Source organism: Meleagris gallopavo, chromosome 2, assembly GCF_000146605.3.
Source record: "Meleagris gallopavo isolate NT-WF06-2002-E0010 breed Aviagen turkey brand Nicholas breeding stock chromosome 2, Turkey_5.1, whole genome shotgun sequence".
Lineage (NCBI taxonomy): Eukaryota > Metazoa > Chordata > Aves > Galliformes > Phasianidae > Meleagris > Meleagris gallopavo.
In genome coordinates this window covers 12,442,538-12,462,171 of record NC_015012.2, presented here as the reverse complement: position 1 = coordinate 12,462,171, position 19,634 = coordinate 12,442,538, and the positions used below count along the sequence as shown (strand labels likewise).

The following is a 19,634-nucleotide window of genomic DNA, read 5'->3' as shown; positions in this document are numbered from 1 at the left end:
GAGATTGATATCTTTTGTTGTCAGACATTCAATACCATATAGCAATCCAATTACTTAAGCTGTTTCTAGCAGTCTTATTATGGCTCACTATTGAGGCATGCTTTAAAGCTGGATAATTCTGTCTTGCAAGAATGTAGTGGAACAGATTAGAGCTTTAATGAGAAGGCTTTCTGTGGGTGAGGGCATTTCCATTGTGCGTATTAGGACTGAAGAATCATACCTAGGCAAAGGCCTGCAGTCATTGTTGCAAAGAGGGATCAAAGGAAAAACTGAAATCTGTACGATTGCTTGAAGAAATGTTATGGATTATAAAATAAATACTGGTGAAGTTTCAGTCTGTTACTGCCTATCTGATGAGTATCTGCAGTACACTGGAGAAAAGAAATCACTTCTTGGAACTTAGACTGTGGGATGGGATATCTCAATGTGCTTAGCTGTAGGGTTTTAGCAATGTTGGCAGCGTAAGTTGAATGTAAATCTTGTTCTGTATACAGCTACCCAGGATGGATATGTAGAGAGGAGGGTGTCTAGTGCATGGAAATACACCGGAAAAGAAGTATCTGATAACTGCACACAGAAGAGGAGAGATTAGGCTAACAAATCATCCTTCTTAGATTTGCATCCTCCCTCATGCTCTCTGTAGGACAAAGTGAGTGTAGGTTGGATCACAAAGACAGCAGAAAGCTGGAATCTGTAAAACCTCAAAACTAAGGTTGGAGTGTAAAAATGAAAAATAATTATTTTTCTGTGAGGAAAATAAATCAACAATATCAGTTACTTCAGATTTTGTTTGTTTGCATTTTTGTGAGTGCTTATGGAGGAAAGTGTGAACATGTGTATGTGTAAAATGCTCATACCAGAGCTTATTGTGGCAAATACAAGCAGGAGAGATTTGGGAGACGCCAGACTATATTTGCATGTCTGGCAAGACAGTTTGGCTCTTTCTCAAATGTGTAATTTCTGATGGATTTTTAGGACATGATAGAAGTCTCCAGCTTTCTCTTAGGTCTTAGCAAAAACATCTGCACTTTGAGTCAACACAACGTGAATAGGAGCAACCGCGATGTTGCTGAGGATGAAATAAATTGGAAAGATAGATTAGAGTGTTTTTGTATGGAATACATGTGGTTTGGTGTCATTCATGAAAGTAAGTCTTCGTAAACTTGCCTGGATTTCAACCTCTCTATCTCTAAATATTTGCGGCATGTTTTATTTTGTATGCTTTGTTTACTTTGTTTATTCACATAGCATTCAAAGTTGTGTGATTTCTGCAGGACAACACTGATTTCCAACAATTTAAGGATATGGCACATTTTTTGTAGATTCAAATGCATATGATTTATGTTCTTACTGTAAACGTGATTTTCTGTTTCTTACACTTGCCTTATACTATCAACAACTAAATAGTTATTCACCAAGCATGCAGTATTCCAACACGTGCATACTGAATCACTGCAATGTTTTCAGAGAACTGTTTAGAAGAATAGTAATTATGAATACATTTTTTCCAAAGGGAATTTTATTATAATTAGGATAAGGGTGCAGGTGTGTGAACTTTGATATGTGGCATACCTGAAAGTTTATGTGTGTTGATTTGTTTCTGAAATTTGTGTTTCTGTATGTAGGTCACAAATACTGCTTTTCTTCAGTCATAAGGGTTTGACTTCTGGGCAGAAGCTGGATTTTATTTGTAGCTCCTATTGCCAGATGTGGATTGAGGCTAATGTTTCATAAAACAAAGGACAGTATCTGCTCATTCCACCAATAGTTATTACTGCTAAGATATTTATTTTGAGTCCGAGCTAAGGTGATTCCATGCTGAGTTATCCTTTTATTTCTCACACAGGAGTGGAAGGGGCAATTAAAGATTTAGTGTGGCCTGACCTTTATTCTTTTCATTGCTGACTTGTAGCAAGTGATGTCTACAGTAACAACTTTCTTGTAATTTAGTTACTCTCTTTCGTCAATGGGGGGTTTGGGCTTGGGAATTTCCAAGGGGAGATTTTTTGAGTGTTTTCACTTTTTTTGTGTCTAAACACATTGAAACCTGAAGGCCAGATATTCCGCTGGTGTAAATCAGCTTAATTCCATTGACGTCAGTGGAGCAGCGCCAACAGCAGATCTGACCCACTTCTTTAATCTGATCACTTGTCCATCTCATTTATTTCAGATTACATCAGAGTGAGCAGAGCCTTACCTCATTCACTATCACCTTGATATAGACATAGCCTTGCAACTCTTGACAGAAGACTATGGTCACTGAGAAAGATGTAAAAAGCAAGTGTAGAATCCAGGCCTCTGCCATGTGGAAAATGCACGGAGCAAAGGTATCTGACAAATTCTGCTTTACTTAATGAGTGTGTGTATGATACATCAAATTCTACCCCTTTCTTCATAAATCAGGTTAGAGAGTGTTTCCCTCAAAACCTTAACTTAATACTGCATTTTATATGATCCAGATATCTACTTACTAATTACTAATGTTTATCCACTGTTCAGCATGCTCTGTACCACTGCAGTAAGCTATGAGTCTTTAGAAACCTAAATATCTGTTTTCAGGACTGCATTCATACCCAGCTTAGAAACTTCCAAAGGAATTTATATTTATGATTACCGTCACACTTTGGACTTGACATTGTCAACTTATTCTTCAGTTTCTCATATTTTTTACTGTGATACACCCTTGTCTACTTGCTGCCATTACCCTCTCAAGTCAATTCTGGGTAGCTAGAGTGAACACTGGCTTAATAACACGCTACTTTTTTAATAAACCTCTGCATCTGCTCTTTGTCTAAGTGGGCGTGATGAGAATAACCTCTTACATGCATGGCTGAATTCCCTTTTTTTCTCAGCCTAAAACATCATACAGTCTCCTGTGTTTTCACATGGGCAAGCTGTGTTTTAAGTGTCAGCTTACAGAAGTGAAAAGTAGGCAGTGAATGCAGAGTGACGTGCTGCAAGAGGAGTATGGGCACTACCACTATACTACTATTTGCTGCCATGGTTGTGCTGTCCCTGATAACCAGTCTATCTCTTCAGACACATTTAGTAGCTCTTTTCTGTATTAGTCTGCAATGTGGGAGCTACTCAGTCCAATTGAAAAGGATTTTGTAAATGTAGAATCAAGTGTTTTTTCTTCCAAACATAATTTTCTGTACTTTAGTAATGCATTTAGTATAGAAAAGCATTGATGTTCTTATCTTAAATCCTTTCCCCTTAGATATAGTAATTTTAGTCTTTTTAAACACTTGCATGATTTTTCCTGTAACTAGCGGTATAACTAGCAGTATTCTCCAGGGGTTGTTGGATGTGATCTTGTTCAGTATCTTCATATCCCAGGATGAAGGGATAGATTCCACCTTCAACAAGCTTCTTACTGTGAGTGACAGCACAGGAACAGGCAGACCAGAGAAGTTGCAGTCTCCTCTGGAGATATTCAAGCCCCATCTGGATGCCTTCTTGTACAATATGTTGGAGGGAAACTGCTTTAACAGAGGGGTGCACTAGGTGATCTCTAGAGGCCCCCTACTAAGCCCAAAGATTCTGTAAGTGCTCTTTTTTTTCTGGTTGAGAAGAATGGATGCATCAATACATGGTTGAAGAAATCTGTCCTTTTTGTTAGTCTGACCTGGTGTTTGAATTGATTCTTGGCTGCTTTTCTTATTTTCAAACAGTAATCTTATTCAAATATTCTACTAGCTTCCAAGGACACTTTTCCAAATGTGTGAACTATTACATATTTAGGCTGTCTGAATTTTCTGTAATTGTTATTGCTTGTCCCTGAGAATTTACACTAATATCTTTATTTCTTTTCTGTTCTGTAACCTTGAAGGAAAATGCTTTTACTACAGCATAGCATACATTTTTCTTTGTAATGCTACACAAATATCTTTATCTACCTCAGCTGTTAGTTTATTTTTCCTCATTAAAAGGAAGAGTTTCTTCTTTGCTGTCTGTTTCCTGTAATTGTTGTTAATATTGACAAGGCAGAACTAATATTCTTCTTTCTGGGATCCCACAGCCCATGTTCTCAGCATTATCTACTCTCCTACAACTTTTTCAGAGTTACTCATGAACTGGCTGTTGACTTTGTACAGGACTTTCTCTAGTACTTCCCTCAAGACTTGGCAAATGCTAAAATGATGTGAGTATTGCAGTTCTGGTATCTTTTTCCAAAAACCAGATGTTGTCTTGGCTTCTCTTATTCAAAAGCTACATCTTGTTTTTGCAGAACCCACAAAAAATGTGCCCCTGCTTGCTGTCTTTATATCTGTCAGAATTGTCACAGCACCCTAAGTTTCAGTTTGGATAGAGTGGCTTCCTTTTCTTGCCACTAAAATTTTTAACAATATTTCTCTCTCTTTACTTCCCCTTCATGCTATTACATCAGCTTGACACTCTCATACCATATTTTCAGATGTCAGTTAATAAAAATACTTCAGTATTCTGTACTGTACACTTTTGGTATAGTACTCCAACACATTTATTAGTATACCTTCTGTGCCTGAGTTAACTAAACTACATAAATCTAAGGCCTCAGAATCAGCTGTTACCTGAAAGGAAGCTATTTTCCAGTTGGCTAGAAAGGAAACTTATTGTCTTAACCTTCATCTCTACTTTGTCATTCAGAAAGTCTTAAACTTTGGTGGGATTTTTAAATTCTTCGTTCTTCCAGGCAAGATATTGTCTTTATTTACTTTGCCTAATAAGTTATAGTTCTCAGAAACTACCCAAATAAAGGGGCCTGACAATAGCCTACCTTTCCACAGCCTACATCTCTTAATGCTGGAACCTGATTTGCAAATGAGAGTGTGACTGATACGTATCAGTTTCTTTAAGGTACATTGTCCATGGGCCTTAAATTTGACACTTAGGTAATTTCCCTCTGGGATATACCCATTACAGTGTACAGTCACTTTGCTTCTTTTTGCTTTGATCTTTGGAAACAAGGATAGTTGACTACTGCCTAAACCTGAAAAACCCAGAGCAGAATCTCAGATCTTGTCTTCTGCCCATCTATGGTATTACTCTTTTCATAACATAAAAACCTTCTTCTTCTCCCTTACATTTCTCTACAACAAGTTTTTCTCTTCTCTGCAATCACTGGTCCAGTTTCTACGATGTGCAGAGAAGCAAAGCTGGAAGGCAGATTTCATCACTGAACCTGTAGAAGGGGAACTCATTTAAACAAGAAGTCTCAAGTGTAATGGTAAACTTCAGTGAGTGCACAGATAGCAATAGAAAAACATTACAATTTTGAAAATGGATTTCAAGACTTCTGCTTTTGCAGAAGGCTGTACAATTGTTGATGGAGTACATGCTTACGACTTTGCTGGATGAGAACCTTATTAAATATGAGTAAACTGAATAAACCAAGCAAGAACAAAAATCAATCTTGTGAGAAAATCAAGCAGAAAGCTTTTCTCTTACTCTGAAGAAAATGTATGAGGGAAAAAAATGAAGCGAATAACTCACCTCTTGGGAACAAGTAGGAAAGCAGACTCAAAATTCAAAAGGTTATAGTTCTGGGCTTTGTCTCTTTCTATGACATTTTAATTTTAAAATATTTTTTTCATAGGATGCTGTGCTTATTTTATTCATTTTTGTGTGTGCTTTCATAAACAGAAAGCACAAAAATCATGATCCAAAGTTGAGACAACACTGAGTTCAAGACATAAAGAAGAAACATAGTGAAGATGCACATATATCTGCATCTTGTCAAAAGTTAGTCTTTCATTTACCAAGGAAACATAACTTAATTAATGGATTTTAGGTCAGATGGAAACTCAAGACTATCTAATACGGCCATATGTATTTTGCATGCCATAGAAATCCACTCAGTTATCTCTGAAAAACTATTTCCTGCCAGATAGTGGGCCAGATCATACCCCTGCTAACTTTAACTGCTTCGGTTTCAAAGTAATAGTACGCTCTAAAGATGTAGTCTGATTTGCCTGTTGTAGGTTTACTATATAAAGACATAATGATTCTGAAGTTCATGAAACCTGAATAAATGGTTTATGTATGTTCTCCATTTATAATCCCACAGTTCAAGCAAAGGAATGGAAAGAGGTACAGGAAAATCAATGTTTAACTTGTCAGTTAGTAAGTCACAAGGAAGTGAATACCTTTAATACCTAGGATATTTGGAGTAGGAATGTATGTAGTTGATACTTTTAGGGGGAGGGGATGTTTAAAAAATCCTTTAAAAAAGTCCTTTTGAGCTTTGTTACCATTGTGTTTCTTCAGTTTAGGAAGATATTCTAAATGTATTTGAACACACTATTTTATAGAAGACTGACAATCCAGACCATGAAAGCATATAAATGCATACTGAAATTCCGTTTTCTGTTGGGTAACATGTCACTGAGTGCATAACACCTTTTCTGAATAGAGATATTTTCCTAAACTGGATATAAGTCTTGTGTGCTTCAACTATTTTAAGGGATTTCTATTTTCTGGCATCTTGCTGCTTTTCTTCTTTTCTCTTTGAAAACACATCCGTTTTAACATCCTGTTGAGTTTCAAAGTATATTCCTTTACTTTCTCACATGTTTTTAGTTTTCAAGAACTGCTGGGTTTTTTTTAGACAAGGAAATCAACTGGAAGCCAATAGAAGTTCCGTGTATGGTAAACAGAATATTTACTTTCTAGTTAAAAATCTCAGGTCTTTGTTGTACTGAAAAAATTGTAAATATCTTAATCTTTCTTAGGGGGAGTCTCTCCCTTCCTTACTGATCAGTACTGTAATGCATTGATCTCTGTCTATGAGGCACATCAATTTATCTTGTTTGGAGTAGCTGAAAGGACTTAATGCACTGAATTTTCTCAGTAGTGCTATAAAATAACACATCTTGGTGAACGAAACTGGCCTGTTAATATATGGATTTTCTGCCTGGAGTGATTTTGCTAAAATCAATAGCTCATTAGAAAGAAAAAAGTCCAATTCCCACAACTTGTATCCATGTAAACAAGAGATTGACTTCAGCAACAGAGCCTAACTGAGTTATAAAATTGGTTTTAAAGGATGTATATGTTCAAATGCCCTGATTGCAGTTTCATTTTCATTTGGTCCTTTAACCCACTATTTTAACATTATTCATCCATCATTTCTTGAACGAAATGCTGTATTGGCAAAATGGGTAAATAGTTACTAAACATAAGGTTTGCTGATGACTCCTTTAAAATCATGACTATATCCCCAGCAAGAAACTTTCAGCAAAGAATACAAATGTAAACCTTTTTCAGAATCGCAACCTAGAAATCCTTCATGTGAACTGTAATTTCTCAAAAGAAGGATCAGATAACTTGGAAAGAAGGAAGCTTTCCATTGCAAGTGTGCAAAGCATTGCTGACTTCAATTTATTGACTGAATTGATCTGGCTTTTAAAAGGCTCCCCAGCTTGGCATCAGTATCCTGTTTATCAATCATGCAATGAATCTGTTCTTCTTCCCTGTGTACAAGTACATAATAGCTGTTAAATTATGAGAACAGGCCTTCCTGGATCATTAAGTATTGTGCTTCGAGGTACATTTGGATTAATGTTTTTTTTATGCTCATCTCTCATGATGCTGCATACCTGCTCAGGCTTGAGCAGGCTTGGAAACCATGTCACGAGTTTTTCAGAATGTGCTCTCAGGAAGATTTTTCTTGCATCTAGAGGTAATAATTTGAAGTTGTGTTTTTTCCTCAAGTTCAGCCACAGGATATAGGGTACTCCACAGGATGCCGAAGTTTGCCACCTTCACAACTGTTTAATATGATTCACATCAGTTTTAGGAGTATCTTGTTTTGCTTCCCACTTAGCATGATTTTAACACGTGCCTCAGAATGCCTCTGAATATGTCAGTATTAATGTATGTGATCTGGGAATGAAAAAGAAAAGTCAAGGATTGGGGAAAGGAAGGTAGCTGGAAGATGAACTGGTTCCAAAGGACATCCTCTAGCAAAGGTGGCAAGAGGATAGAATTAGGTAAATTTAACTTTAGTGTGAGGGCAAACAAGCCTTGCATGTCAGCTGGGTCTCATGTGATTTAATAAATTACTGGAAGATGAAGAGAATGAAATGTGCCTCCTCCAGATTCCCAGATCTGAGAGAATCCTGATCTCCGTAAGATATTTTTGAGTATCAAATGAAAAATGCAGCTACTACTATGACCAAGCAGTTATAAATAACTATGTACAGGTTTCCTAGGCCTTTGGGGCCGAGGGAAGAATCGACAGTCCACCCAAGGAATTAAGATCAGAAATTACGTTGCTCATTTTGTGGAAAAAAATATAAGGAGCTGTTCCAAGAGCAGCAGGAGCTCAGTTTCCTATGAAACCATATCATGTATTTCTCATGCACCTTCATGAGACCACAGGATTCTTCCCAGATCCGTCAATTATAAGGAGGGCACAAGACAGCTTCTGCTACGTCTGTTATGGACCCATGCACAAACAGATTTGAAGACTAAAAATAAGCTGATTTGTATTGATTGGACAAATAACCCTTGATTCCACGCTTCCAAGGAGATTTTCACCAATTTGGGGCCCTAACTTAGGTCTCTTTCCTTTGTGCAGTGACTGATTTTCACAAGACCCATAGAAACTTAATTGTCTCCTGGTTTTCTGCTTTTCCCCTGAGAGTTTGCATTTAAATGTGCCAGTGGGTTTGAAAGTTATTAAAGGGAGACAGATGAGCAGGCAGACAGCATGACTGCATAAGCCTCATTTCCTTAGGAAATCAAGTGGAAATATTTGTATATTTTATATACAACACAATATGGTTTGTATCTGTCTATTACGCTGAATGTTGTTTTTGAGCTTATATGATCCATCGTTGTGTTTCATCTAATCCTAAATTTCCAAAAATATTTCTGTGGGGCCTTTGTGATTTCTTTTCATGTATCTCATAGGAGCCTGGGACATGAAGGAGCATCCTAGGTCATATTGTCCAGATTCCTGCTGAGGTACATGAACTGTAAAAGTTGAAAGAGAAGAGTACTGTATAATAAACTTCTGGTTGGTACAGTGGGAAAACTAGTGAGACAAATGAAACCTACCATGTGGCCTTTACAAGGCTGGAAGTCACAGCATGGGACAGTCCCTTTGCAAATTTTGGATCATTAGCTTATCTTCTGCAGCAGCAGCAAAGATGCTAGAGATTTCAGAGGATGAATGAATTTTCCCCTTTACAATGAAGGTATACATAGTATTCACATTTCTGTAGAGAATCCTGGGGAAAAGATCACTGGATTTTTTCATATGTAAAAGGAGTTTTCAAATATTAAATATGTTTACACAGAGGAAATTATTTGGCCTAGGGAAAGGAGAGAGATCCCATGGCATTTAAATGTGCTCAAATGACATGTTGATACATGTAGGATGTGTTTGGCATTCCTTAGGATTTTTCCTAAAGAAAACAAGAACCTAGAAATCCTTCCATGAAGTAAGACAATAGATGAAAACTGATGGCAGCCTCTTACTATATACAGGGCACAGGGAAACAATATAAGATTATTATTATTTATGCTAGAAAGAGGACCTGAAGATATAATGTTAAAGACCACAAATGCCTGTGTTTCAGGATCTGTGTTTCTTGCCTTAAGATCCTTGCTGTGCTCTGATTGTTAGTATTAAATGTATTTCCTTAGTGTATGTAGATACTCAGAGATTGTTAAGGACACTTCTAGAATGTTTATATTCCTAAATATCTAGACTCTTTCAAATTTCAGTGATGAGATGGCCTCTATATAGTTATAGAAGATTCAGCTGTTTTGGAAAAAGGTACAATCTGATAGAAGAAATAGAACAGTAATGTACTTGACAATTTCTAGAAAATAAAACAATTGTTTGAAAATCTCTCTTTTTGGTATTTAAAATAGCAGTGCTCAAAAATAGAAAAATCTTCTTGGAATTATTTCAAATCATTTTGCTTTTTGAAAAGAGAGTTGATATGTGCTTAAAGCATTAACATTTAAATTATTTTCTATGGTCTTGCTTTGGGATGACTGGGAAGGCCATTTACTGATTTCAGTGCTGTCTTTGACTTGATTTGACTATGTTGCAGTTTTATCCTTCTATGCCTTTCCGTCAGACTTTGACTCAGTAAGGCAGGGAGTACTTTTGGCAAAATGATGCTGAGAGTAACTTTAAGAATTTGAACAGACTCTTTGAAATCTGAAGTGTGTACTTAGATAATTCACTGAGTTGCAGAGTACTGCACAACTGCACTCTGAGAATGTGTGGGACTTGACAGTGGAGATCTGAGTGCCTTTGGCTTTGTGCTGTGTGCATACACCCAAAAGTGCTCTGTGAGCAGTCCAGAAATCATTAGTATGAAGATAGAGGTGGCAGTTTTATTTCAGAAGAGCATACTACAAAAAAAAAAAAGCATGCTTCAGTTGAACTGAGCAGTTTTGAAAAGTAATTCCAGGATCTAAATATTAAGCTTTGGACCTTTACATGCTTAAACTCCTGACTGAGTGAAAACCTATTTCTGGTAAGCTGTAGATATCATTGTTTTAAGGTGTTTGGAATGTGCCTAGTCTTATAAACACAATGTTAATGCTTTTTGTGTGTTAATATTTAGCAAAGGGATTTTCTTCATTAAAAGCACATTTCTGCCCAACAGAATTTGATAAAGTTTTCCATTAGAACTTCGAGGACTACTAGATTTGACAGTGTTGCTAAATTTGTTCAGTCAATTGCCTTTAGAAAACAGTCTTTTAACTAAAACTGTAGTGGGGAAAAGTTATTAAGAGTCTTTTACCCAGCGGAAGGACCTAGGCTGCTTTCCATTGCCTGGTCACCCTTCATCACTCTCAGTTGCGATGGCTTTAGGCAGGTGTGACCCATTTCTATGACTCTGGCTCATGCAGTTTTGGGAAACCATTGCACCAGCTGGCTTTGAGCTTAGCACTCTGCTCTAAACATCACCAGGACTCATTTCTAAGCCCATCTTATCCTTTTCTCATCTTATCTTTCATCTAATCTTAAGTTGCAGATATTATAACATGGTCAGCATTCAGTGACTGGTGATTCCAGTCTCTTGCTGCTTCTCTTTGTGCAGCCGCTAGCAGCTAAATCATTTTCCCCAGGTGCCTATGCAGTACCAGGGCTTTGTCATCTTAAGCTGAGGAGGCACATTGGAATTTTTTCCTCAGATTTTCTTTGGGAAAGTACACTACTTCCCATACTTCTGCCAGACCAGGCTAAACTCTCTATATAAAATACCTCTGGCCTGGTCCAATTTACCTTGTTCACCTCACTGTTGAATTTAGTTTATTTAGGTGAAACTAAAAAACAAAAAGAATGAAGCCAGTTGGCCAAAATCTGTTTTCAGTTACCATCATGTTTTCAGTACCAATATGTACTCTACTGAAGTTACTAGAGAAAAAACAGAATAAACATATATTTACTTCTGTAATGAGTGTAAAAAGAAAACCTTAATGTTCCTTTTATCAGAATGTCTATCACAGTGCCATATAAAAGCAAATTTTTCACCATCAGCCTTAGAAGAAACTGAGGAGTCCCAGAAAGATGCCCATGGTTCCATAGACTGTCAGACCTATAGCTGAAATTCTTGTTTCCTGAAAAAATGACTTTCTGTATAGGACTGTATTTCTTGAGGGAAATACTTAAGTAAAGAAGGAGATAATGAAGAAGTTATGCATAAAGATCACACTTGGAGAGGGCAAAACTCCTATTGAAGTGTTGTCATCTGTTTAAAACAGAAATGATATTCATTAGCAAGGAAGCATCTTTTAAGTCTTATTCTTGCATCATATAAGCACAATAATTGATGGCCCTTGCACCAAACTAGTGTTTAACATAGGTTGAGCTAAAAAGTATACTTGTTTGAAGTTCATTACTGTATTTACAATACTGCTTTCCCATGCTTATTATAGGGTCATTTGGGAAAAAGCTTTAACTCCAAAAAAATGAATACATTGCTATTCCAGGAGTTAGATTGTCACATAATAAATATATTTCTGATAATAAAAATTGGTGTCATTTTCCTTTCAGAGACATATTTGGTAGAAAGTTAATAAAAACTGCATGGAAAAACTAACATCACAGGTTATTTTTTGTTGTTGTTTTTTTTTTTTAAATTCCTACAGGGAAGTTTGCTGAATGCAAAATATATCAAGAGAAATCAAGGACTTTTTTTCCTTAAAACCCAAGGGTGAGATTCTCTTTGTAATGCTACCATTAAGGAAGGTATCTCTGAAGGACATTTTAAATATCCACTAAGAGTAAAGACCTAGCTGGCCCTGCTGATGGGAAAGTCATAACGTGGCTTTTTTTTCCTGATCACATTCTATTCTTTGCATGTGTGACAGATGTCAGTGAAGTTGAAAAGTGTCCATTTCCCAGCAGGATGCTGGCTGTTACTCAAAGTGCCTGGGCAGTTTATAGAGGCCCTGGTATCTCCTGATCCTGAGTGAAGGATTTGTAGAGAAAGCATCCTGCAGAGTAGAGGCCTGCTGCCTTTGAATAGAGGGCAGCTAGCAGCTCTATGGGCCTCAGCAAGAGATGCCACTATACCATCAGGAAACTTTGATTTATTATCTGAGAAATTCACCATCCATCTGCATGAAGAGGTCACTGAAGCAACTTCCCTAATGTGAATCTGAGACCCCTATTATTTCCCACTTATTGCTACAAGCATGAAAAATTGTTCCAATTGAGAAAGTTGAGCTTTCAAGACTTGTTGCCATGGCTGAATTCATATGAATATTTAGAAGCAATGCTTATTGTGTTGTTTTTTTTTTAAACCTATAAACTCTGACAATTTTCACAGGTTTTTGCTAATTAATGCCACCATTGTGGAAATGGAAGCAGTTCTGCAAACAAGCTGCAACAAATGGGATTTTTATTGCCAGTGGAAAAGCCTAGGGAATAATTAGCAGGTCTGCAGAGATCTCTTGATTACAGACATCTGCATTGGTAATGTCCAGACTCTAAGATCGCTGAGGGAAATGTTTAGGGATTTTCACCTTAGGGCACATTTATGTTGTCAGCTACACCCTTCAAACTGCAGTCAGACAAATGTGGGAAAATATTTTGTGAAATGTTAGACCAATGAACCTGATATTGACTAATCTGGACTAGGAAAACTGGCTTTGCATTCCAAAGTACTGTCCAGAAGCCAAGACTTGCGTATGTAACATTTTGATATCTCATTAAACTTGATTTCACAGAGATATTTCTCAGCACTGCATTTGAGTTGCAGTGTGTTGCCTAAGTTGCTTTTGCAGTTGTCACTGCTTTGTTGAATAGGATATAGAAGAAACAAGAAGACCGGTTATTAAAAACCCGCACGGCTCCTTTAAAATGGTGCACTGAGAAAACAATCCACGTCAACACAGGATTTATTAGTGCAGGTTGAAGAGTAACTTGATTTGGGATTTTCCTACTCTTGCCAAAGTGATTCACAATATAAATCATGAATCTACTTATAGAAGCAGTCAAGGTTTTGTCTTTTTAAACAGTAGGCTTTTAAAGTGGCTGATATGGTATTTTATGCCTTCAAAGCAGATTTTTAAGCTCGGGTTTTAAAAATACATAATCATATTTATTTTTATAGTATTGGTTTCTGCTCTATAAAATACCTCGTAAATCTCAAAGAAAAGCTCATTCCTTCTCCTGAAGAGCTTACAGGGCAAAAATTTAATTGCTTTTACCAATTGTCTGTATGTAGAATTTAAAACGTATCAAATATATTGTCTTTGATTGTAAAATACACATGGCACAATGTATCTCTTTCTTGCTTAGAAACTCTCTGTGACAGAATCTTCTCTATCCGAAGTTTGCATCAGAAAATATCCTTAAATGCATATTTAAACCTAGCTTTGTCTAGCAAAGCCATTAAGCAAATGATTAATTTTAAGATACATTTCAATCCCAGTGGCATCATTTATCCTACTCACCAGTCAGGCAGTCTCTTACAACAAAATTAAGTACTGACCAGACCTAATTCTGTATCCAAGCTGCCCTACAAGATGTCATGTGAAGCTGGAGTAATTCTTCTGGCTTCTAAGTCTCCATGTACACAGTGCATATGTGGAGCTGTGCCCTGTACCACACTAATGTGTGAGTCAGCAATCAATCACCAGCATTGTGCTGTTGGCATCTGAAGTCCTGAACCCATGGAATACAGCAAGTTCTTGCTCAGAGTCGACTGGCACTGTCAGGATTTGCATTATCAGTTGTGCCTATGGATGACCTTTTTTTCCTCCCCGTACCTCAAGGTAGATGCGTGGGGGATTTTCTGTTCTTCAGAGTAGAAAATTTCATCAGATATTTCCAAAGATCTCTCTTCAGTTTACTTTTCTAGTCTTTCTGTAATGAGTGGAAGGAACAAATGGTTAGTAAAGAGGATTCAGATTTGCAAAAGATATTTCAAGTAACTGGAATGTGTATGACAAAGGTGTGTATTCATGAACACTGAGTACCAGAATTGATGCTTTGCTATTGTCTGACACAGAGAATTCACGGACATATGAAATAACACCAGAAGGAGGTCTTCAGTAGCCTTATTTTTACTCCTTATGAAGTCTTTCCAGAAGTCCTCAATGGCATCTGTGATGACATGTATTTTGTCACTGCCCTAGGCAGATGGGAAATTCCCAGAAAAATTGTTTTGGAGTGGTGTTTTCTGGTCAGGCTGCAACAAATACTGATTTTGTGAAATATGGATTTTGGGGGGATCTGGGTAAAGGGATATTATAGCTTAGAATGTCCTGCAGATAGAATTTTCATTTATTGTTGAGTGATTTTTTTATTTTATTTTATTTTAAGGCATGGGGTATTTACATGTATAATCCAGATGACTTTGAGCTCAAATTTGGTGCATTTTTCTGCTTAATTTAAGGAAATGTTTTACAGTGGTTAAGGTATGATTATGTGGTATGTATATCTGCGGTTCAGAAATATGATGTGAATTCCTGTAAAAAGGTATTCAAATATAAATGTGTTTGACTGTTTTCTAATGAGCCTCGTTCACAGGCCCTGCAGGGTTAATTAGGTTCCTAGATCTTATCTTTACTCTATTACACAAAAGGCAAAAACCTCTACAGGAACTGAATCTACTCAGAAAGAGCAAATAAACTAGCTTAAATGATCACAAACTGACCAAGCTTTTCTGCTTCAGCTCCCTGCATGCCTTCAGGCAACGGGAATTTAAAAGCACTGAGATTACAGGACCATAAAAATACACATTTACATTTACATGTGGTCACATGCAAAATTTAAGATTTAGAGAAAGTCACAAAGGGAATGTTTAACATAAGTAGTCAGGCACAAGCTGAGTTAATGACACAGCAAACTCAGCAGAAACACAAGAAAAACATGTAAACCTTCATCTATTATTAGTTGCCATAGCCCACACTCCAAAGCGCAGAGTTGAGTGGTCATTAAGTTCTGTTCTTTTCCTCCAGAGCTTTTAGCTGCTGTGTGAGTGGGAGATGGGCAAGTGCTGAAGTGTATGTAGTGAGTTCACGGGAGAGAATTTTGTTTTGAATTTTGTTTCCTTGCTTGATGCTTAAAACACTGGTACTATGAAAAAAAAGCAACCAGAACCCTCTTCCAACCCTGACTAAGGAGGGAGATTCTGCAGGAGGGCTCTCTGTGCAGTACGCTGTGAGAGGCTGATAGAAGGCTGTGGATGGCTCCCAGGATGCATGCTGCCTCCTTCTTGCACTGATGTGAAGAATTTTCATTCCTGTAGCCACTGACTGTCAGGCTGACATTTAGCACTAAGCTTGCACATCTGCTACAGGCAGTCCTTTCCCTTAGAAGTTGCATGTCATCCTGTAATGCAGGCATTCTTTTACTGGAAAGCTTCAGGAATATACTGTCCTTTTTTTTCTTTCTTTTTGTTATCTATACCTTTTTTCTTTTTCCCCTTCCTTTTTCCCTCATTTGCTTTAGTAGGGAATTGATAATTTTTTTCACAGGAATGTCCTTTCAGAAAATCTACACCACAACGGTTCAGTTTAAGGAAATCTGAGTTCTGGTTGTATATCTATGGATCTGCTCATGTGCACATGAAGAAACACAGAAAGGGAGTGCAGGAGTTCCCTGGGGAGAAGTGGAGTCTGTCTGTCTTAAGAAAACTATGTTGAATTATAATACAGCAAAGTAGAATGAGGATTTCTGAAGCAAGACATTATTCAGCAACTAATTTCAAATGGCAGATGAGCTTCAGAAGCTAGTTGTCCCTTTGCAAATCTTCATCCTGCAAAAATGTATTTTAGTTTCCTTGTACAGTACAAATTACCATCTTAGGCAGGGTCAGACCCTCAGCTGGTCTAGCTCAGCATAGTAATGGAGATCAATAGTGGTGCTACTTTATATCAGCTCTGTTTTTAGAATGCTAATTGTTTAACCTTGCAAAGTGGAAAGCATAGCTTATTTGTGTCATAGTAAAAGGGAAGTCAAGCTATCAAGAGGGATTTTACCCCATTAGTCACTGAATAAACAAAGGGGGAAAAAAAGGTCATGCCATTATGTACGCACTTTTTTTTATGCACTTAATTAGACTAATTGATGTCTGTGGCATTACAGATGTGCTGAAAGCTAAGCATATAAAGAAATCCTTACAGGACAGGGACGTAGATTGTTAGACTGGGAAAAGAAATAAAATCAGATGGTTTTGTTATTTTGTCTCTCACTGGAGTTTTCTCCTAGGATTTGTTATGATTTACTGCCATTACGTATTATGTAAACAGTCACTGTTTCCATGAAGTGGGAGGTCCTGTTAATCTTCTTCTGAGTAGCTATTCAGCATTGTTTGTGAACTTAGCTGGAAACATACATTCTTACTGTAATGGAATGATTGAGAAGCTGTATGCCCTATAGCCTCCGGTTATAGTTCTGACCCTATAAGATACGTAGGTGGGGTTTCCCTATTAACAGTCAACCAATAAAGCCAGAGGAAATCTGAGATGATTTCCCTGCTTCCTGCTGTTGTTTCTTCTGTAGTGGATGGTCTTGACTCATCCAGATCAGCAATTGCCTGCTTTAGGGCCCATGAAATTGCTTTGAAGAGATACTTTATTTTTGGAGTTTAGGAACTAACTGAAGGCAGGTGTTTCAAAAAATATTGAAAATGGAGGATGAAGCCTCACTTTCTTTCCAGCTCCCTTTTAAGTACCTTACAAAACTGTGTGTTTACTTCATCTCTGTCCAGCAAAAACTTTGTTACTTAGTTAATAAGAGTGTCCCTGCTTTCTTCAAGTGCAAACCAATTCCAGGAAATGCATTGCTTATAATCTTGTATACACGCTGTTAGATCTTTTGGGATTTCCTTAGAAGGAAAATAAATCTATAGATTAAGTGCTCTGTTCCCGAACTGTCCTGCCAGCATAATGTGGTAGTATTGAACTGCTTGATCATAATACAATCCTCCCCTCAATTTATTGAAGATGGAACTCATCTGACTTTTCTAATACAATCAGAGACACTCCATAATAGTACATGTTGGGGATGTAAAGCACAAACTTCTTGTTTTTATATGGGTGACTTTTATAAGGATTTATTTCCTTATTTTACTCAGTTTTGTGTATCTCCATTAACTTGGAAGGGCTCAGCTGAACATAAATCCTGCATCACATACAAAATTTCTGATTTAAGTTTGGAGAGTACTACATGCATTTTCTTCTTGATGAAAAGCCTTGTCTTTCCATATTTGTTCCCTAACCTGTGCTGATATTCTCACAGACATCTGTGGGAGTTCTCCTAGGATGTCTGAGAGTAATGTAATAATTCTTTTTTTTTCCTTTTTTTCTTTTCTTCTTTTTTTTTTTTTTCCTAGGAGTGATTTCTTCAGTGCTGCCATTCCATTGGAGATTGCAGTAGAATCTCCTTCCATGCTAGTCACCACGCTGGACTAAGTTCTCTGGTTGTGCTTCCTGTCATCAGGTGTCACCCCATCCAGATATCTGCAAGGAGGAGGTAAGAAATATACAAAGTCTTGCTTACTCATCTACCAAACGTGCATATTTCATTGATCTCTTGAAACCACTTTCCTGCAGTGGAAATCTCAGATAACTAACGAGGTATGCCAACAGCTCTCTGATTGTCCACCTGCTGATCTGACAGCTTAAATATTACCATTTTTGTCTCTTTGAATGCTTGAATGATTTTTCTCCACATATGGTTCTCAAAGATGAGCTTTTCTTTTCCTTTTTTTTTGTCCACCAGGTAAATTGTCAGACAAGTGATATAGATGGGCAGGACAGGTGTATACACACATGACAAGCAGAAAGAATGCACTTGCTTTTCGCTGATAAATGAAACAAATACATAATTTCAGCAAGTTGGTGAGGGAGTGTGCATCTGTGTGCATCCGCAGGGTGAAGGCATCTTGGTTGTTAGCTGGTGAAATCTGTCCAGCAGACACATATTTTACAAACAATTACTTTCATGACAAATCTTTCAGCTTCTTAGGGCTTTAATTGCTCCTTCTGCTCTATTCCAGCCATGTATGTTTGTTTATAGATATTGTTAGAATTTTGAATTTCTATAGAGAAGTTTGTTTTAAGTAGATTTTTTTTTCTTCCAACTAAGAGAGAAGAATATTTGAAATAGATTTAAGAAATAGACAGGCATTCTTTATTTGTTTCTTTAGGGTTTTGTTTTCCTAATGCAAATTATTTGTAACTCCCACCAAAGCCAGTAAATTAATAGTTCTTCACAGCAGGAAAAGCACTGAAGTCATTGGGAATTATTTGTATCCTGTTGTGGGGGAATATTCCTTCTGGGAAACTGTGAATCTCCTGTTTACCATAAGCAATTCATTACTGCCCTGGCAGCAATAAATCATTCAAGAATTTGTAGTAATCCCTATAAATACTTAAGTGTACCTATGCTTTGATTATCGCTTCTTTCTAATATAAAGGTGATTGATGTGAGTTATAATATTAACATATAGATTTCTACTGACATTTTGTTTATGGCTTACCCTTTATTCTTTATACTATAGTACTTCTTGTTTCAGATTCAGTGTTATGAGCAGGCATGCTGCAGATCTCCTCTCCTCCAAATCTCACCCATTGCTCGTGAGAATTTCAACTTCTCAATAAATAAATATTTTGGGTCAGGACTTGAAAACACAGAAGTCCTTATTTGCATGTTATTTTTGGAACGTGCCCATGTCTTAGTGGAACTCACATACCACAGTAACTGATGGAAGAAATAGAGAGATGTAACTTCATGCCTTGGTTTTGAGTGTCAGAGGGGAGGGGAGCTGAAGGGATGGGAGAAGGAGTAGACAGATTCAGTGACTGAGCTTTCCCTGCAGAGGAGGAAAAAGGTTTTAGTACTGACAGTAAGTAGAACAAATGTAGCACCAATGGCATGCATCTTCCAAAGAGAGCTAAAAATCATATCAGGCTAAAACAAACTTTCGTAGCAGCGCTGGCAGATTGTAGCAAGCTGTGCTCTCTCTATTCTGTTTATCCTGGCTTTTTTCTTTTCTTTTCTGGGAACAGAGGTTATTTCTCTCTCAACTATCTTCTAGTTCAAGAAAGAAGAAACTTGTGCCTTCGTGGTTACCTTCAGAGGCATCTCTGCTCCTACGGTGTGAAATTAACTTCATTATTATTCTTCTAATTATCAGTCTATTCCTGAATTGCCTGTGGGG

General features: G+C 37.2%; 1 long non-coding RNA gene across 1 annotated transcript; it reads right to left on the bottom strand.

Annotated features, from left to right (window-relative positions):
* Positions 1 to 17,509: 17,509 nt before the first annotated feature.
* LOC109365857 lies at positions 17,510 to 19,629 on the bottom strand. Its single transcript, XR_002111653.1, has 2 exons — positions 19,547 to 19,629; positions 17,510 to 17,931 (listed from the first exon to the last, which is right to left on the bottom strand). It is a non-coding gene; the product is annotated as an uncharacterized LOC109365857 (long non-coding RNA).
* Between the last annotated feature and the right edge of the window lie 5 nt (positions 19,630 to 19,634).